The 22,160-nt window shown below is 41.5% G+C and overlaps 1 pseudogene; it reads right to left on the bottom strand.

Moving 5' to 3' along the window:
* Nucleotides 1–326: 326 nt before the first annotated feature.
* Nucleotides 327–1,323, bottom strand: LOC149920198 (uncharacterized; annotated as a pseudogene).
* Nucleotides 1,324–22,160: the final 20,837 nt, after the last annotated feature.

Raw genomic sequence — 22,160 nt, 5'->3', positions numbered from 1 at the left:
TAAAGGACATTTTTTTTGTTGTTGTTTGTTTAAAGTTGATTAATCATGTTTAAATCCTTGTATTAATGCAAAATAATCCCTGCCCTTTCAGTCTTTGACTCAGTTAATCGCTAGAGGAGTTAATTCCCTGAAACTAACCATGAGAAACTTCTGTCACTGTCAGCCTTATTATTTATACTATTGTATGACAATCAGTCAAAAAGTTTGGGAACCAAATATAAAATGCATGTGAACATTACAGTGAAACATTTTCCCATCTGCTACATTCAGTTATATTTCAAAATGAGTGTAAGAATTCCCATGTGCTGTGAAGTTCTGTTGCATATTTAGTTACCTGTGGTAACTGAAGCAACTGCACTGGTGGTTGATCTGCTTTGTAATTCTCTCACTCGTGCTCATAGTACAGGAGTAGCTTGGTCATGCCACTTCCTCATGTATTCTCCATGGTCATGTAAGTAACGCCACAGGGCAATTCACGATTTAGAATTCCTTACTGGAGCTGGAAAGCGTTTGCCTCTAACAGCTGAGATTTTTGATGGTGCACGTGAGAAGGAGGGTTCATCGTCTTAAATTAGTTGGATTCTCATTAGTTTGATCAGCTTCTTCATTAGACTCTTTTGATTATTCTGATCTTCATCAAGCGTTTCTGATACTACTACAGGTTTGTCATGATTAATCAGTAAAGACACTTGCTCTTGCATTTCATTCAGTTGGTCCATTATTTGTGAGATGGTGGAAATGGAAGCATGACTTGGGGGTAGCTACTGTTCATAGCTTTGGAGCATAAGAATCAATTCAAAAACTAAGGGTCTTCTCTGTTGGTCCTGGTATCTGTCAAACGCTGCCATTAATGTAGCAATGTATCTGTCTGGTGCTGTTGTTGTGAGTTTCTGCCATATTTCAGGTGTCGTCCTCACTCTCTCAGGGTTGTGGTCTTGGCGTGGGTCATTAAGAACAAAGTTCGGGTCATACAACATTTCCACCACGGCTGTTTCCCTCAAATACTGGATACACTTTTCAACTGTATCCCACCTTTTCATCACAGGCTTCAAGCCATCTTTCCTTCATGGCTATTAACACTCGTTCCCAGAGAGTGGCAGCCCCATCCAGACATCAACTAATTCCTCTGTCAACAGCTGGATCTCTGGCAATGGCTCCTAGTTGGCGAGCTTCATTACCATCTAGAGACAAGCTACTGGCCCCGCTGTCCCAACAGCGAAGCAACCAATAAACGAGAGTTTCATCTGGGCGCCGTGTAAACTCCTTTCTTGAGCCTTGGATTTCAGTCATCTTCAGAGGCCGACGAGTAGTAATAGAGACTTCCTCTTCATCGCTCTCTTCTGCATGTCTCTTAGTTTTCCCTTTTGCCTTTCCTGATGATGGTGGTTCCGAGGAGGGCCCCTCACTTGGATCTTCCTCCACCTCCTCCTCGTCTTCTTCTTTTTTCCGTTCTAGATGTGAGGACACTCATTTCCATTTCTCGCCTTCCGCAGGGGCAACTGATATGGTTACTGGTGTCTCCTGTAATTGATCAGATTTGACTTGGAGATTCTCCCCTTTGGCTTGAACCTCAGCTCAGAAACTCTCTCTCTCCAGAACAGTATTATATAGGGCACGGTAAGCACAAGCCAAACCCCAAATACATTGTCCCTCCTTAGATTTATGTAAGCCATACCATCCCTGACTCAAATACTGGCTAAGCTTCTTGGGATCCCACAGGTGTTCAAGAGTGAAATCCCATGACACTGCAGGTCCCCATGCTTCTAAGATTTTTCCTAAACCTCTCCATATTCCCTGCCAGTCAGCATTCTCTGGTTTTGGAGGAGACTCCTTCTGCTTACTATTCCTGTATAGGAATACATTCAGGGAGATTGATATGAACAGGGATACGCCCACGAACATGAGAATTAACTCAGTATTGGAAAAACGTCTGATAAACCGAGAGGAAAGCCTGGAAACTGGTTTGAACATCTTGTGGTTTGTAAAATTAGCTATTCCATTTGGGATGTAGTTGCTTGTGAAATTAGCCATTCCATCTGGGATGCAAGTGTCAAAATTCATATCATACCACATTGCATATAGGTACCAATATAGGTACCATACAGGTGTCTCCGTCAGTGCCCTCATGTGGTTATATATGAACATAGTTCCACAACAAGTAATTATGACATTGATGATTGGCCAGTAGGTCGCGAGTAACAACATAGCTTTTAATCCCTTACTCAGCACTCCCACTGGTATCTGCTAAAAAGGGGTTAATGAATTGAAGATAACAAGAGAGGGGGAAAGAAAAAAAAAAAAAAAAAAGGCACTACCCAGACTAAGCAGTGCTCAAAGTTTACAAATATCCCAGAATACTGGCAGTATGCCTGGTCATTCAAGGTCAAGTTTCCCAGCACAAAAACCTGAACTACTGATAATGCTCCCTAACAAAGTTCTCTAAGAGTAGAGAGAGAGATTCATTCTAAGATCTAAAAAGCAGCTATGCCCGCATCCTCCACCAAAATCTGTCACGGAGTTAACTAGATCAATTTATGCCCGTGACAGGGGGCAGTAGGCCCCTGCCCTCCCCACCCCCCGCATGGCCCCACAAAATGGGAAGGAAGGAAGGGAGGAAAAAAAACAGCAGCAACAATCTATGGAGGAAAAATTATTTTACTAACTATGATATCGGAATGCAAGATAACACAATATAATACAATCTAATTGAAACTGAGACTAATAAATCAAATAAGATAGGAGAGAGAGTTCCTGAGACCGAGTCAAACCTGAAAAGCTTGGAACATTTAGGAAAGCACCCTCCAGCACCCACTGCTAGGCAGTAAGAGACCACCCCACCCGGAAGGGTCAGATCCCATGACTTCCGTAATGTATAGGGATAGGTACGTAGAATTGGAGCATTAACACTTTAATTCCAGTACATGATGTTTTGATGTGGAATACTGAAAACCAAAAAAAAAAAACATAAAACCATGACATCTCTGTGTTCTTCCTAGGTGACACGCCCTTGTTTCCAGAGCATGTACGCACCCTTCCTTACCCTCAATGTGCTCATCAGGTTCTTGTCAAGCTATGCCAGTTTCCTACCTCTTCTGCCCGCTTTCTTAGCGGGACGGAGAGCTCTTGTGCTCTCAGGAAGGCATCCTTGAAGAGTAGCCAGTTCTCCCCAACATCTTTGTTTTTAAAGACAGCATCCCAGGGGATCTTGGTCAACAGTTCATTGAACAGCTTAAAGTTCACTCTTCCAAAGTCCAGGGTCCTGACGCCACTCTTTGCCAGGCCCACAGCCCTCAAGATCACGAACTCGACCAGGACATGGTCACTGCAGCCCAGGCTGCCTCCAACCTTAACGCCTTTAATGATCTCCTCTGCATTGGTGAGGAGCAGGTCCAGCAACGCTTCACCTTTGGTCAGTCTGTCCAATACCTGGACCAGAAAGTTATCATCAATGGATTCCAGGAGCCTCCTGGACCTCTTGCAGCTCACTGTGTGGTCTTTCCAACAGATATCCAGATGGTTGAAGACGCCTCCTGCATCTGAAGCAAGAAGGCCTCTTCAACAGTCTCCCCTTGATCAGGAGGCCTGTAGTATACACCTATCACCAGCTGGCCTTTGTTAATCCCATCCCTAATTCTAACCCACAGGCTCTCAACCTGTTCCTGACTCTTTCTCAGAGGGAACTCCTCCCCATCTACCCACTCTCTGAGAGGGCAATTCCCCCATCCTTTCCACCTCGCCTATCCCTTCTAAAGAGCCGATATCCCTCAGTGGTAGTATTCCAGTTATGGTAGTCATCCCACCATGTTTCCGTGATAGCAACAAGGTCATAACTTTCCAAGTGCATCACGGTTTCCAGCTTATCCTGCTTATTTCCCAGGCTGTGTGCATTGATATAAAGGGACTTCAGCTGGGCTTTCCATCTCACCGCCTTTACAGAGGATCTAGGATCCTCTAGAACAGCAGCATCCCCAGCATCCCCCTGCGCCAGTCCATCCCTTTGTACTCCACTGTCTTCGCTCATCAAATTTGGTACGAGTTCTCAAACCCGCTCAATCCCAGCAGCCCTCGTTTTGTCCCTTCCCCCTTCACACCTTTCAATGAGTCCCGACAGTTCCTTGGCTAAGATCCTCCTCCCCCTCAGAGACAGGCTACTTCCATCTGCAGCTATCATGCCAGGTGTTTAGTAAATTACACCGTGGTCAAAAAACTAAATTTCTTGTGTTTGCACCAACTTCTAAGCCATTTATTTATGAGGTGGGTTTTTCAGATGCTCTCAGTATCCTGCCCTGTCACTGAAGGTATAGAAGAAAAAAACACTTGCATGCCCACTCCATCAGCTACCCACCCCAGTCCCCTGAAGTCTTTCTTGATAGTCCTGGGGCTTTTCTCAGCAACTTTGTCACTGCCAGCCTGAACTATCAATAAGGGCTAATAATCAGAAGGGCAAATCAGTCCAGCAAGTTTCCTAGAAATTTCCCTGACCCATGCCCCAGGGAGGCAGCACACCTCCCCATGGGTAGGATCAGGCCGACATATAGGGCCTTCCATTCCTCTCAGCAGGGAGTCGCCTACAACAACCATCCTTCTGTCATTCTGAGTGGAGGCAATCTAGAGGCATGGGGTCAACCACTTCACCCAAGGCAACCTCATGGGTGGACCTCTCTCCACACTCTCACTCACCTCTCCTTTGAGTTCCAGGGCCTCAAACCTATTGCGGAGAGGCACTTGGGGAGCCAAGGATGGTTGGGATGTGGGATGCCCACTTCACCGAGCCAGTATCTGTTTCCACTTCTCCTCAAATTGTTGCTAAGGGGAGGAGAGGACAGGGGGCACCGTCTGCCTGCTGGATCTCCTCTCCCACCTGTTTGCAAGGCAGCAGGGCGTGATGTGCTCCACGTGGAGCCTCAGCTGTGTGCCAAGATCTCAGGGCTGATAGGGACTCGCACCACCAATCAATCTCCCTCTCACTCCTTTATGGTCCTCAGTCTTTCCACCTCCTCCTTCAGGTCGACCACAAGGCTGAGTAAGTCATTTAGCTGGTCACATCTTATACAAATGGTGTCTCCATCTCCCAGCACTGCAAAGGCCAGGCTCTGGCATTCGTGACAGCCAGAGACCTGCATATTAGCATCTTGTATTGGGACCTCAGCCTGAGTCTCCACACTTATCTTAGCATCAGCTATCCTTTCAAGCATGCATGGGACCTCAGTCTGGGTCTCCACATTCTTTTTGGCTGCAGTCTTCCTTCTGCATGAGCATGGGACTTCCATCTGGGTCTCCACAATTTTTGTGGTGGTAGCCTTCTGCCGGGGTGCAGCCATTACATACCAGCAGACGCACTAACACTACTAGATAATATTAATGGGATGTGACCGATCAGCCCCACCCTGCTGCTGGTTGTGCTGGCTCTGTTCTTGCCCTGTTGCCGGGTTGTTTACAGGAGCCTGTGCACTTATCACTCACTTGACAGTGATAACAACCATCCTTGCTGTGTAGTCCCATGTATTTCAGCTTACAGTTTCTCCTCTTTAAAACAGCCCAGGTGATTCTCAGATTTCCAGGCGCCCCAATTCCTCCTCTCTGTCCTTGAGGCTTTTTCTAGGCAAGGGAGGTGGATGCAGTGCCGTTGCCCTGGCAACACCCCCCACCGTGTCAGCCGCTATCAGGAGAACTGCCCGGCCAAAAGCTGCCCGGTCGCTGTGTTTTCTCGGTGATCCCTTAATGAGGGAACTGACCGAAACCCCACTGGTACCTCACAGTCAGTTGCTGCAGTTCTGGCTGGAACAGCTCCGAAGCAGCAAACCTCTGCGTTCACGGGCTTTTTCCAGGTTTGTGCCCATTTAAATCTCCCACTGTTGTCCTAGCAACAGCCCCAGTACATCAGCTGCTCTCGCGAGAACTGCTCGGCCGAGATCTGCCGGGCCGTTCTGTTGTCTCGGGGATCCCTAAATGAGTGAACTGACCAAAACCCCCCTGTGCCTCGTGGTCAGTCACTGCGGTTCTGGCTGGAACAGCCCTGAAGTAGGAAACCTCAGCAATCAAGGGCTTCTTCCAGCTTTAACATAATTCAACATAATTGCTAGAAAAGGTGAGAGTAGAGAAGTAGCATGTTGATCTTCTTCCAGAACACCTCCTTAGATAATTCCTTACACTCATTTCAAGCTGTGTCAATCTTTTCTTTCATAGTAACTTGCTTCTTAACTCTTTCAGCTTCTCCTTTTTCATCTACCCACATGAATTTGCTTTGATAATCTTTAGTTTTACAGAAGTGTTGCATAGCTATATGAGCCTATGATAGATATGAAAATATTATTACAGAAATCAAATGGAGAAAGAAAATGAATGTACACATAAGAAAGTTGCAAAAGGCCGAATATGTTAGTGATCTCATGCTGAGGAATCAGATAATAAGCATGTGTGAATTAATGGAAAAAATGGCAAGAAAAACAATTTGTGTTTATAAGAATATACTTTACCCAAACTTTGGCCAAATTTTTATTACCTTTCCCAACTTATTTTTGCTGAGTGTTTTAAATAATTACAGATATTTTTTTCAAGTAAAAACAAAGGTATAGGAATCAATAGTGAATCAAGGTAATGAAGGAAAATAAACTGAGAAAATCAAATACTGTCCTAAAACTTCTCAAATCTAAACACTATTGGGACAGCTAAGATTAGAAAAATACTGAACATCTTCTGGTAGTGTTTGTTAAGTGACACATAATTCTGAGTTGTAGATTTAAAAATCGGGAAAGAGAAATCATTTTTATTTTAAATTTTACCAGCATTTTTAATGTACTTCAAGAACAGCATATATGTTGTTTAAAATAAAAGTAATTCAATCAAATTTAATGAATTGCTTGCTTCAGCAGGTTCAGCTCTAAGGATTTTATGTTTGTTTTTATTTTGGATGAGAAAGTGAATTGATAACTCTTCTAATTTTAGATAAGTTTTCAAAATTTCTTTTTTTTCCCTAAAATATTTTTTTAACTTGAAATGTTTGTCTTTTAATATTGCTAGATGATATTTTCTGAAAGAAAAACTGTATATATACATGTACACAAATATGTGAATATGTATGTGTATATAGACACAAAACAAATTGCTTGCATTATATAAATGCAATGTATAGCTTCTGAAAATGCTTTCCTTGCAACTTATTTCTTTAGATATCAAATAGAGTCCTGTAAGTAATCTTTCACAAAAAATCTATTAATAACATACAGTAAAAGTGGATCTTTTATCCTAATAATTGATAAGTCCAAAAATTGTATTTTTCATTATTCAGTTTATCTTCAGATGTGGAACAGTTTTTCATTGTCATATTCTATTTTGCATGTGTGAAAAGCTTATTAAAAGACTAGCAACAGAACAAGAAAGGAATCATATTTTAGACATAATAATGAATACTGAAAAAAACATGCATTAAAGATGACAGACAAAATTATCCTAAAAGATGCATCCTTCAGCTGTCTAGAATTTCTTTACATACTCTGAGATTATGAAAAGCTGATTGATCTTCTATTTCAAAATAGACCCAACCATGTTATGCTCTATTCTTGTCTGCTTTGTGTCATGACAATAGTGGTAACAGGAGAAGAGAGAAGGGAAGGGAAGACATTTAGTTAGTGCATTTCAATTTCCTTCTTAGAGGAAAGCCTCACAGGGAACCCTAAGACAACTCTTGTCCCTTCAGACACTTCAAAACATCTTAGGAGGAAGAACATGTAGCTCATGTGTGTCTAACTTTATGACTTGCCTACAATGAACTGAAGGTAGAGAAATTTTCTTGGGCCACATATAAAATATATAATATTGTTAATGGATATAAATAATATTTATTTTATTTTATTTTTTACTGAAACATAAAAAATAATAACAATTTAAAAACAAAACAAAACAAAAAAACAACCTAGTGGGATACAATTGACCTTATTTTTGTGAAACTAGTGCATCAGTGTCTTGTTCAGTAGAAGTGATTGCAATTCTTAGTGAGTTCTTGAGGTACTCATCAGAGATTTTTGGTGAAATTCTACTTTTCTTGTACTTATCTTTGAAAATAATTGTTTACAAATTTACATACTACCGAAATGCAATGACATGAACAAGGTGTGATTTGTGAAGCAAGGGATATCTCTCTGTGGTAAGATAGGTCTTTATCAAAGTCAAGTAAGGGACAGGATGAAATTTTTAAGTTGAATATTGGATTGCAACTTTGTATATTCCATTTTAAAATTTTCAGGTAATGTATTTGTATTAATGTATTGCAAATATGAAAAAAAAAAAAACAAAAAAACATTGATGATATTTTTGCCAATCTTGAAACCTATTCTGAAGTTCCTTTAGCAAAACAGAAAGCAAGGCTGCATATTTTTTTGCTGTTCACAGGATTGCATTTAGTCAATGTATCAAAATCCAGATAATTATTTGCCATAACTTGAGTTAGCTCAACACTGAGCCCTCTGTGTCCTGGTTACAACTCACATAGTACTTATCATACTGCAGTGTTTGATTGTGGCTGAGTAATGGGTCTGCACCCAGAGCTGGGCTGAGCCACCTGGTGGGGAAGAGCCATCACTATGATCATGTGAATCAGGGGGCAGTCCACAGTATGAGCTTTGCAGTCCCACTGCAAGGGCATGTTGGGATGCGGCAGCCCATGTTATGGCACCTCCAGGTGCAGTATATTTAAGAAAGGACAAAAAGACTTAACAAGAGAGGAGTGATAAAAATATGTGCAAGAAACAATCCTGTGAACACCAATACCAGAGCAAGATGGGAAAGAGGTGCACAAGGTGCTGGAGACGAAACAGTCTAGCAGATGGAAGAAGTGATTGTGAGATAGTGGAGTTCAAGATCTTCTATTGGAAAAGCAAAGCAGTAAGTAGGATTGCTACCCTGGACTTCAGAGAATTGTCTTATCCTCAGGGTACTCCACTTTTTGAGCTGGTAGTCTCGGCTGGGGAGCAGACTAAACCACCCACGATTCAGAAGGAAGCAGTCAGAGACCTGCTACTCCAACTGGACTGTTACAAGTCCATGGGGCCGGATGAGATTCACCCGAGAGTGCTGAGGGAGCTGGCGGAGGTGATAGCCGAGCCGCTTTCCAACATCTATCAGCGCTCCTTGTTGATGGGTGAAGTACCAGAAGACTGGAGGCTTGCCAATGTGACTCCCATCTACAAGAAGGGCTGTAAGGAGGACCCGGGGAACTACAGGCTTGTTAGCCTGACCTCGGTGCCAGGGAAGGTTATGGAACAGATTGTCTTGAGGGAGATCACGCGGCAAGTGCGGAACAACCGAGGGATCAGGCCTAGCCAGCATGGGTTCACGAAGGGCAGGTCCTGCTTGACCAACCTGATCTCCTTCTATGATCTAGTGACCCACCTGGTGGATGAGGGAAAGGCTGTTGATGTAGTCTACCTAGACTTCAGCAAAGCCTTTGACACTGTCTCCCACAGTATTCTCCTGCAGAAGCTGGCAGTCCGTGGCTTGGACAGGTACACTCTTGGCTGGGTAAGGAACTGGCTGGAGCGCCGGGCTCAGAGAGTGGTGGTCAATGGAGCTAAATCCAGCTGGCGACCAGTCATGAGTGGTGTTCCCCAGGGGTCGGTGCTGGGGCCTGTCCTTTTCAATATCTTTATTGATGACCTGGATGAGGGCATTGAGTGCACCCTCAGTAAGTTTGCAGATGACACCAAGATTGCTGGAAGTGTCGATCTGCCTGGGGGTAGCGAGGCCCTACAGAGGGATCTGGACAGGCTGGATAGCTGGGCTGAAGCCAATGAGATGAGGTTTAATAAGACCAAATGCCGGGTCCTTCACTTTGGCCACAGCAACCCCAGGCAACGCTACAGGCTTGGGGCAGAGTGACTGGAAGACTGTGTAGAGGAAATGGACCTGGGGGTGTTGGTTGACGCTCGGCTAAACATGAGCCAGCAGTGTGCCTGGGTGGCCAAGAAGGCCAATGGCATCCTGGCTTGTATCAGAAGTAGTGTGACCAGCAGGAGTAGGGAAGTAATTGTTCCCCTGTACTCAGCTCTGGTGAGGCTGCACCTTGAGTACTGTGTCCAGTTTTGGGCCCCTCACTGCAAGAAAGACGTTGAGGCCCTGGAGCATGTTCAAAGAAGGGCAACAAAGCTGGTGAGGGGTCTGGAGCACAGGCCTTATGAGGAGCGGCTGAGGGAGCTGGGATTGTTCAGTGTGGAGAAGAGGAGGCTCAGGGGAGACCTTATTGCTCTCTATAACTACCTGAAGGGAAGTTGTAGCGAGCTGGGAGTCGGCCTCTTCTCCCGTATAACTGGTGATAGGACTAGAGGGAATGGTTTCAAGCTGTGCCAGGGAAGATTCAGGCTGGATATTAGGAAATACTACTTCTCTGAAAGGGTGGTCAGGCACTGGAATGGGCTGCCCAGGGAGGTGGTGGAATCCCCTTCCCTGGAGGTGTTCAAGGAACGTTTGGATGTTGTGTTGAGGGATATGGTTTAGCGAGAACCATTGGTGATAGGTGGATGGTTGGACTGGATGATCTTATAGGTCTTTTCCAACCTTAGTGATTCTGTGATTCTGTGATTCTTCAAAGACCTACTTCCTGACATCCCATGAACATTAGCATTAGAAGCTAAGTGAGGCCCATGAGAACTGGCTGACACTTAAACACCTCTTCTTTCAAGCTCAAAATCTGTGCATCCCCAAGAGTAAGAAATCAGAGAAAGGTGGGATAAGCAGGGAGGATGGTTGTGGATGAGCAAGGAGGGGGGTTGAAACTAGATGATCATTGTGGTCCTTGTCAACTCAGACCACTCTATGATTTTATGATAAGCTAAAGGTAAAGAGGAAGATCCTTTAAATGTGGAAAAAGGGCCTGTCCATCTGGGAAGAGCACAGGAACATTGTCAGGGCCTGTGGGTACGCAACAAGGAAAGCTAAGGCCTTCCTGGAAGAAAATAGAGGATAACAAGAAAGGTGTTCTGTTTTGTTTTGTTTTGTTTTTAAGTATGTAGTAAAATGAACAATAGGGAAAATGTGGGTCCCCTACTATATGAGGTGGAGGCCTTGGTAACAGGGGATGCTGAGAAGGTAGAGATTCTGAATGCCTTCTTTGCTTCAGTCTTCAATGCTAAGACTAGCCCTCAGGAATCCCACACCCTGGAGGTAAGAGAGAGGGTCTGAGGAAAGGAAAGCTTCCTATTAATCGAGGAAGATTTGGTCAGAGAGCGTCTAGATAAAATCAGTGCACACAAATCCATGGATCTGGATAGAATGCACCCACGTGTGCCAAAGAACTGGCAGAGGTGACTGCTAAACCACTGTCATCTTTGAAATATCTTAGCAAATTGCAGAGGCACATGAAGCCTGGATGATAGCCAATGTTTCTCCAGTCTTCAGAAATGGCAAGAAAGATGTTCTGGGAAACTACAGGCCAGTATGCCCCTGGAAGGGTGATGGAACAATTTGTTCCACATACCTTCTTCAAGTAATTGGAAGAGAAGGTTACTGGGAATAGTCAACATGAAGTCACAAAGGGGAAATCATTCTTGACTAAGCTGGTAGCCTTCTATGATGTCATCACTGGCTGGGTAGATGGGAGAAGAACAGTGGATGTTGTGTACCTTAACTTCAACAAGCTGTTTGACACCGTCTCCCTTTTCCTTGTTAGGAAAATTAGAAAGTGTGTGATAGATGAGTGGACAGTGAGGTGAACTGAGAACTATTTGACTGGCAGTGTTCAGAGAGTTGTCATCAGTAGGTTGTTGTAGGAGGCCTGTACCTAGCAGTGTTCCCCAGGGGTCAGTGCTGGGTCCAGTCTTGTTCAACATCTTCATCAGTGACCTGGATGAAGAGATTGAGTCCATTCTTAGCAAGTTTGCTGAAGATACAAAGCTGGGAGGAGTGGCTGACACAGCTGAAGGCTGTGCTACCATTCAACAGGATTTGGGCAGACTGAAGAGTTGGGCAGGGAGGAATCTGATGAGGTTTAACAATAGCAAGTAGGCTCTTGCATTTGGGGATGAATAATCACATCCATCAGTAAAGGTTAGGGGATGATTTACTGGAGATGAGCTTAGCAGAGAAGGACCTGAGAGTTCCAGTGGACTACGGGTTTGCCATGAGCCAGCAGCGTGCCACTGTGGCCAGAAAGACCAATGATTTTCTGGGATGCATTAAAAAGAGAGTGGTCAACAGGTCGAGGGAAGCTATCCTCCTCCTCTACTCTGCCCTGGTGAGGTCGCATTTAGACTGCTGTGTCCAGTTCTGGGCTCCCTAGTTTAGAAAAGACAGAGATCTCCTAGTAGTCCATCAGAGGGCCACAAATGATGATAAAGGGCCTGAAGCATCTCTTGTATGAGGAAAGGCTGAATAACCTGGGTCTGTTTAGCCTGGGGAAAAGACGACTGAGAGGGATCTGATTAATGTTTATGAATATCTAAAGGGAGATGGCAGGCAAATGGATGAGGCCAGACTCTTTTTGGTGGTGTGTAGCAATAGAGCAAGGAGTAATTGCCTAAAACTTGTACATAGGAAGTGCCATACTAACATGCGGAAGAATTTCTTTACAGTAAGGGTGACAGAGCACTGGAACAGGTTGCCCAGAGAGGTTGCGGAGTCTTCTTTTATGGAGATATGCAAGACCCATCTGTACTCCTACCTGTGAGACCTATTGTAGGGTACCTGCTTTAGCAGAGAGATTAGACTCCATTATCTCTAGTGGTCCTTTTCAACTCCTGCAATTCTGCAGTTCTGTGAAGAAAATTTGGAGGGACTGAGAAGAAGTGAGGAGAAAGGGAGGAGCAGAGAACAGCTATTATGGACTGACTGTGATCCTAAAATTCACTTTTACAAGCATTATTTGCATTTGTTCAGACTGTAGTATGTAAAACACCTCATATGATTCTTTCATCATTCAACTAGAATGTAATGGTGTAATACTATCTAATCCATACTCTTTTTGCTTAGTCAGAACATAGAACAGTGGATTTGTCAGTAACCCATGTTACAAACTAAGATGCCTACCCACAAACATTATTTTCCAGAAGATATTAGGACAGTGAAATTAAAAGAGGAACCTCTCCCTCCTCTCTCTCAATTCCTTTTCTCTAGTTTTAGTGTTTTTTTTGATTGATTGTTTTTTTTTTTAATTTGAGAGTAATGGTTACTAACCTATGATCATATCTATAAAAATGACACAGCTTATTAACATCTGGCAAGTCTGTAAGATAAAATTTATGTGAGTTTACGTAATTTTACATAATATAAACAGGAAGAAGCTGGCTAAAATTTAATCTGTGAAATCCAAACATCATAAATCATCAAAGCTTTTTTCAGTAATGGAATGTAACTTGGGAAAATTTATGTAATGCAATTGTCAAATTTTAAATGTGTGTCAATATTAATATATATCTCTTAAAAATAATTACATACACACAAATTTAATAAACTGACTACTGACAAAAATTGAAATTCACATACAGCAAATAGCAATCATGTAATAGAACAGACCTCGGTGACTAATCTTTCTCAAATTTAATGTTGTCCATCTGGTTTTGGTCCCATACTGCTCTTGTTCACAAGCTTAGGACATACTTAGCATTGTAACTGCAATAATTTTGTTGCTGAGTGAACAGACATAAAATCTTCCTTTGCCTTAAGATGCTGGGTTGAGTTTAATATTCAACTAATAATTTCTGCCAAGAGCCTACTTCATGTTATTGAAAACCAATGGTACATTTTTTCATCCACACATGAAGACAAATTAACATTTTAAACTTCAGGAACTGTTAACATAGTAAAAATACTATAGAAAAAATTAAAGCTCAGATCAAACTAAAGGAATAAGAAGTGACAAAAATAGTGAGTATAACTATCCAATTGTCTCTAAGCACAAAATAATAAAGAGTAAATACAGTTAGCACTAAAATTACAGACATTTGGAAATCAGAAGACGTATTCAACTCTTATCTTAGCAATGAATAGTATAAATATTATAAATTGTGTGATGTACTGGCAACTCCTTTTGGTATTTTCTTGATTCCTGCATATTTGTCTATGATTTTTTGTTATTGTGTTGTTTGTTTGTATGTTAATTTGTCAGCTGTTAAGTAGGATGTACATAAGACTTGAAGAAAGAAAAGAAATTGAAGTGAAAAAAAAAAAAAACACTAGTAAAACCAAATACTATTTAGTCATTGCAATGTGTAAAATTTGAACAAATCATTAAGATTACATATATCTATATTATTATTATAAGTATGAAACACTTTATAATTACCTAAATACACCTGTGATAGACTTGATTGCCCTCCATAAACAGTGCAAATAAATATTTTTTACTTGATACTGATATCAAATTTAAAATATTATTTTTTGGTGGCTGTGAAAGAAATATAGTAAAGGATTATTTGAGGAGCATAAATTTAACACCTAGATTAATTTCCTCCTTTTTTTTTTTTTTTTTTTTTTTTTTTTTTAAATTTCAGAACAATTTGCCCAGTGAACAAGGTAGTAGAAAAACTGATGGATGAGTTTGCATGGCCATATCCAGAGAATGACGATCAATGGCTCAATGTCCAGATGGAGGCTCTCCTACCAGTTGCATAAGAAAGCTATCTTCCACGCAGTCTAGAAACCTCCTGGACTGCTTCCTGTGTGCTGTATTGTATTTCCAACATATATCAGGGAAGTTGAGGTCTCCCATGAGAACGATTACTGGCTATTGCGTGACTTCCATAAGCTGCTCATAGAATACTTCGTCCAACTCTTCATCCTGGTTAGGCGGTCTATAACAGACCCCCACCAAGATGTCGCCCCTACAGGCCTTCCCCTGATCATTACCCATAGACACTCAACTTTATCATTCCCAACCCCAAGCTCTTCAACATCAAAACAGTCTTTAACATAAAGGTCTACACCAAGCGTACCAGGGGGTACCAGGGTCCCTCAGGGTACAGTGCTGGGGCCAGCGCTCTTCAACACCTTCATCAAGTAGTAAGACAGTAAGATTGAGTGCATTCTCAGTAAGTTTGCAGATGACACCAAGCTGAGTTGTATGGTTGATATATCCCAGGACAGAATACCATTCAGAGAGACAGGTGATCACCATGGCATTCAACTTTTCCAAGTGCAAGGTCTTACACCCAGGTTGTGGTAACCCCTGCTGTCAGTACAAGTTGGAGGATGGATGGATGGAGCACAACCCTGCTGAAAAGGGCTTAGGAGTACTAGAGGATGGCAAGCTGGACATGAGCCAGCAATGTGCCCTTGCAGCTCATAAAGCCAACCATACCCTGGACTGCAGAAAAAGAAGTGTGGTCACCAGGTTGAGGGAGGTGATCATGTCCTTCTACTCTGTGCTGGTGAGACCTCACTTAGAGTACTGTGTACGGATGTAGAATCCTCAGTAAAGGACTAACGTGGACCTGTTACAGAGCATTCAAAGGAGGGCTACAAAAATCATCCAAGGAATGGAACACTTCACATCCACACTGAAAGAGCTGTGGATGCTCAGTCTGGAGAAGAGAAGATCATAGAATATAGAATCACAGAATGGCCTGGGTTGGAAAGGACCACAATGATCATCTGGTTTCAACCCCCATGCTGTGTGCAGGGTCACTGACCAATAGACCAGGCTGCCCAGAGCCACATCCAGCCTGGCTTCGAATGCCTCCAGGGCTGGGGCATCCACAACCTCCTTGGGCAATCTGTTCTTGTCTATCAACACCCTCTGAGTTAAAAACTCCCTCCTAATATCTAACCTAAACCTCCCCTGTCTCAGTTTAAAACCATTCCTCCTTGTCCTATCACCATCCACCCTCATAACCTCCTGTTTATATGCTCCCTTCAAGTACTGGAAGGCCACAGTGAGGTCTCCCCGGAGCCTTCTCTTCTCCAAGCTCAACAAGCCCAGTTCCCTTAACCTGTCCTCATAGGAGAGGTGCTCTAGTCCTCTGATCATCTTAGTGGCCCTTCTATGGACCCATTCCAAGAGCTCCATGTCCTTCCTGTACTGGGGGCCCAAAGCCTGGATGCAGTACTCCAGATGGGGCTTCACAAGAGCCAAGTAGAGGGGGATAATCTCTTTCCTCTCCCTGCTGGCCACCCCTTTTTTAATGCAGCTTAGAACACGGTTGGCCTTCCCGGCTACAAGCACACACACTGCTGGCTCATGTCCAGTTTCTCATCTCCCAGGACCCCCAAATCCTTCTCTGCAGAGCTGCTCTCCAGGAGATCTTCCCCTTCTTTGTATAAATACCTGAGATTGCCCTGACCCAAGCACCCTGCACTTGATCTTGTTGAACCTCATTAGGTTCTCATGGGCCCACTTCTCCAGCCTGTCCAGGTCCCTCCAAACAGCTTCCATTCCTTCCAATGTATCAACTGCACCGCTCGGTTTGGTGTCATCTGCAGGTGCCATTTTGCTGACGGTGCGTTTGATGCCATCGTCTATGTTGTTGATGAAGATGCTGAAGAGCACCAGTCTCAAGACTGAGCCTTGGGGAACACCACTTGTGATCGGCCTCCACCCTGACACAGAAGCTTTAATCAACAATCCTACGGCTGCGTCCAGCCAGCCAATTCCTAATCTTTCAAACAAGATGCAGGGGAAACCTCATAGCAGCCTTTTGGTATTTGAAGGGGGTGCTGTAAGAAGGAAGGGGACAGATTTTTTAGCAGGTTCTGTTGTGATAGGACAAGCGAAAAGGGTTCGAAACTAAAAGAGGGAAGATTTAAATTGGATATAAGGAAGAAGGTTTTTTGCAATGAGGGGTGGCAAGATACTGGAGTAGGTTGCCCAGAGAGGTGGTGGATGCTCTTCCTTGGAACCATTTAGAGTCAGGTTGGACAAAGCTCTGGGCAACCTGATCTAAATGATCTAAATATCAATATCTCTGTTTTTTGCAGGGGAGTTGGAATAAATGATTTTTAAGAGTCTCTTCCAAGTAAAATGATTCTATGTTTCTGTGATTCTGTGTATAAGTGTTTATTAGAAACGAGCTTCAAAACCCTAAATCATCTATTTATATAGTCATGTTATAGAAACTGTGGTTGCATGTGTATTGTATTCTTCATTTACAGTGAATTATAGACAACAGTGTTGATGTTTATACAGGTTAGCTTCAAACTAACAAACAAGTCACAGCTTCTAAGTCAGAAATATTAAAAGCAAAAGGGAGAAATAAATGATAATCTGTCTTGAAAACAACACAGTCCCCTTGGAGTTTTCAGAACAGAAGTGTTAAGCCTTGGAAGATTTTGGCTTGATGAACTTGTGAAGACAGATTCATTTTTTCATGAGAATTGAATGCAGTAATTTATCAGTTCATAAGTCTGAGCTGATATATATACTTGGGCTGTAGAATGAGGAAATGACAAAAAAAAAAAAAAAGAAAAGAAAAGAAAAAAAGAAGTATGCACATCCGCATTACAAAACAAGTAGTTTGTGTCAAATTAAGACACAAAGGCCAGAATTCTTTAAAGATTGCTCATTCATTGATTCATTCTGTTTCAAGATCTTTCATCCTACTGTGATCCAAAGGCTATCTAAGATCAGAGAGATGTCTCACTAGGGCAAAAAGAAATCCTATGATGCTGAAAAGGCTTTGAGGTAGATCCTATTAATGAAAGAAGCATGATAGTTGACATCACAGTATGCAAAAAAGGCATAGAAGACCATGTTTAGAACTTTACATGTGTGAAACATTGTTTAGACCTTACTGATTACGGGTAGAAGAACTTACATTACACTTTCAAACCATTTGTTTTATGCTGCTCGTGCAGTGAATGTTGCAGATGCATGACTGTAACTTTAATTTTCCTATTTGAATTTGACAAAAGCTGAGCATTGTTTATGGACAACTTGTGAGTAGTTTTGCTCACATTCTTTATCTGCTTACAATCAAACATGTACTGCACAGATGTTTCTGTTTTTTCTATATCTCTCATGAAAAATAATCCCTAGGTAATGATTACATCAGTTTCTTTGATAGAGTTAGAACTTCAGAGTCACACCTGAGATTTGCTATGGAATTTACCTCAAGTACTGTGTTCAGTTTGGGGCACCTTAGTACAGAAAGGACATTGAGATGCTGGAGTAGGTCCAAAGAAGGGCAACAAGGCTTGTGAAGGTCTTGGAGAATATGCCCTACGAGGAGCAACTGAGGGAACTGGAGTTGTTCAGGCTGGGGTAAAGAAGGCTGAGGGGAAAAGGAGGCTGAGGGGAGGCCATATTGCTCTATTGCAATATCTGAAAGGTGCTTACAGTGAGAGCGTGTTTGGTCTCTTCTCACTGGTGACAGGTGACAGGATGAGGGAAAATGGCCTCAAGTTATGCCAGGGTAAATTTAGGTTGGTTTTTAGGACAAAACTTCTTCACCAAAAGGATTGTTAAGCATGGGAATAGGCTCCCCAGGAAGATGGTTGAGTCAGCATCCCTGAATATGTTTAAAATTTATTTGGATGTGGTGCTCAGGGACACGATTTACTGGAGGGTAATTAGAGTTAGGGTAGTATGGTTAGGTCATGGTTGGACTCAATGATCTTTAAGATCTTTTCCAACCTGAGGAATTCTATGATTCTATGATTCTATGATAAGCAGAAGCCACTTATTTTCAGATAGAGAAAACAGAGCATAAAATGAGTTTGAATTTTAATTTGTTCAAGTGAGGCATGATCTCTTAGAGCACAGAAAGATGAAAATAACTTTATTTTTACTTACTTTTCCTCCCATTCCTCCCGTTCACTCCCCAAATTACGTTTTAGATTAAGGGTTTTATACAGCTGCTTTGTTTCTTGATGGCTACAGTGTTAAGGGGTTTGTATCTGCTCAGTCTTCAATAGCTCCTTTGTACTTCAGTAGTTTCAGTCATAATGATTTGGTATGGGACAGGAATATGTAAGTAATTGATTTGGAGTTTGTATTAAAAAAAAAAAAAAAAGCATTAACTTAAGAGCTGTGACAATCAGATAACTTTCTTAAAAAGGTTGAAAATTTCTCTAGAATGTTAAAAATTAATATTCAATTCTTCATTATTTTTATGAAAGTCATTCAAGAATCTTTTAAATATTTTCATCAAAGAAATATCACTTAGTCCACCAGAAGCATTTAATCTTCAAGCTTCAGCATTCAAAGAAGAATTCTGTACTTTATTTCTAAAGCACTGTGTCCTTGAAAAAGTGGATTGCCTGGGGGAAAATGGTAATTACTCTTTTAACTTCAGACCGCTAGGTGGTCTTCCATTGCAAATTAAGAGGATGACTGGAATGAATTAGTTATTGATGATGGTCCAATGGACCTGATATGGAAGTCTGAACTTGTCACTGTATGTGCCACATGTAGTCAGTGGAGAATTATGAGAATTAGAACACAACTCATTTTGGCCTGAAGTGGGTCTCCAGTCAGGTGAATTACCATTAACGTAGTCAGGTGAATTATCATTAATGTCCTACGTATCCTTAAGGAAATTTAACATAAGTAGCTCAGATTATGGCACCTAAAATGAGGTGAGGCTGCTTTAGTTTTTTTTTTCTTCTGTCTAGACCTTAAGGAAGAAAATAAGAATGAACAGTCAAGATCTTTCATAAAGGAAGTGGTTTCATTCCACAAGGGAGAGCTTAAAGCACCAGTCTGGCTGTGTAATAAATACCTTATGGATACAGAAGCTGGAGGGAAACTCAGAAGGTAACATGATCTAATAGAAGAAATTTGAAGACACACAAATTTAGCTGGAAGCAAGTTTTTAAAAAGATGACGATAAATCGCTGTAACGACTTGCAACCACTTGGGAATTTCCAAGAAGAAATCACTGTGTGGATTATTGGAATCCTTTGTGTTTGTGCAATGTGTTAAAAAAATAATTAAAGTATTCCCATTTAAGCAGAAACAGGGTATCAAAGCCAGTAGTCACAGTAGGATTTTCTTGCCTTATAGTCTAATGGAAACATTATTACAGCCAAGTACTGTTATATTTTGCACTGACTGAGAAAGAACAGAAAGGGCAGAGAAAAGCACAGATGGGAACTGCAGTATCACAATAATGGAGCCTGTCAAGACTGAAATAATGAGGGGGAACCCTGCTGTTTGAGCCCCTAATTGGGACAAAAAGGTATACAATATGTATTTAGGTATATTACATTGATGAGGAGGTCAGTATTTAGTCCTAAGTTGTCTCTCAGAATCAGCTCCTGTACTAAATGCACATTACCATCGTATTGCTTTTCCTTCTCAAGTTTAGCTCTTGTTTCTCCAAATTAGATTGATATTCCCCAAAGTCAAAAAGATATGTACAAAACTGCAGATTAATTAATTAATTAATTAATTGGAGGGGGCATTTTTCCAGTGAAAACAATAACTGATTCAACAACATGCTTGCTCTAAATTCTGCTATGCTTTCTGTTTGAACTACAGTGACCATACATATATCACTTGGCAGGCAGTTTCTACTTCTCAGTCAGGAATCTCTAATTCCTCCATGAGGGGAGATCCAAAGTATACTGACTGCTAGGTAGTATCTGATCTGGGGAGTCACCTCTTTACTGTAATTTATTACTTATTTTCAATTTTTATTATGTGTTGATGAAAGTGTTTAAAAGGAGGTGCAAGTTACGCTGCAGTTTTTAACAAATTGATTCCTTCAAGTCATGCACACGTCTAGTCAGCTTCTGTCAAATATTGTTAGCCAAGACACTCATTCCCACTTTCAGGAATTTTAACAGTTTCCACATATAGTAACAAAACACAAGACAAGAAGTATCCATTTTTGTGGTTACTATAGTACTAATGAGAGCAGAAAAGAAATTCTTTCTCCCAATGACCATACTGATGCAATATGGCTTATGATTTCTCCTTGACCAATAATAATACCAAAACAAATTGCATATGTGCCACAAATTTCTATTAAAAAGGTGTTTCATTAATTTAAAATAGTTGATTGGGGCTACATTCAGATGATATATGTATATATGCTTCGCTTGTTGATTGAAAAACATATTTCACAGTCATGAATAATCTGTGCAATAATATTCATGGTCAAGTCCACCTCTCAGTCCCAAGCCTATCTGTATGTTGCATCTCTTCCTTAATGGACTGAGGTTTCATGGGCCCTAAGCTAGAAAAAAAAATGTCATGGTTTTGTGATTTTTGGTTTTCGGTATTCCACATCATAACATCATGTAGGGCACTGGGAGTTTAACTGTTAATGCTCAAGTTCCGAACTAGCCCGTAAACCGTTGACAAAACAGGCTTGTGTTGCTCATCAGTACACGAGCATCTTCATGACGTACTTTTAAAAACTGGTTCTCTTCCCAGGCAGCAGTATCTTGCCACGGTGTGGCAGCCCTGATGATCTTGCCTTTGCACTGCCAGTCGTTCTGCTTCCATTGCTGTAATCACCTCCACCAGGCATTTTCCACTATCCATGAGTCAAAATAGAATACAAGCCACTTCTCTCATTCAGCAATACATAAAGCCAGCTGGATAGCCTTCATTTCTGCAAATTGGCTTGATTCCCTTTTTCCTTCAGCAGTTTCTGCAGCTTGTCATGTAGGACTCCTTACAGTAACTTTCCACTTCTGATGCTTTCCCACAATATGAGAGGACCCATCAGTGAACAAAGCATGCTCATATTTCTTCTCATTCTCTGGTAGTTTATTATATAGTGGGGACTCTTTTAGCAAGTCACCTCCTTTCTGAGCCATTGACAACTATTACGGATTGATGGAAAATGAAATCTTTAGGCATAATAAAGCAGCAATAATATTTGTGTTTTAAAAATATAAAATATACATGAGGGATTTACTTATGGGAGTTATAGGCATTTTTGGTACCTGAAAAGATATGAGGTCATATTATTAAGCAATCAATTTGTGAACACCAAGTAATAAGATTTTAAGAAACAGACAAGAGATTTATCAAGATAAATAATGTCAACAAAATAAAATTTCCTCTTTACTCAAGATAACTGATCAAAGAAGCAGAAAAGGGATTTAAGAACGAGTGATTTTTTGTTTAAATTAGTAAAGTTGAAATCTCATCCACATGAAATCTCATTATAAATGGTGTGAAAAAATGCATGGAAATGTACAGTAAATAAATATAACAGTGGGATTGACAAGGATGAAAACATTTACTGAAAGAATATGTATCACTTTCAGATTGGTAACCATGG

The sequence above is a fragment of the Phasianus colchicus genome, chromosome 1, assembly GCF_987193195.1.
Source record: "Phasianus colchicus chromosome 1, bPhaCol1.hap1.1, whole genome shotgun sequence".
Taxonomy (NCBI): Eukaryota; Metazoa; Chordata; class Aves; order Galliformes; family Phasianidae; genus Phasianus; species Phasianus colchicus.
The sequence above is the reverse complement of the archived record's forward strand: the minus strand, read 5'-3'. Positions and strand labels throughout refer to the sequence as shown.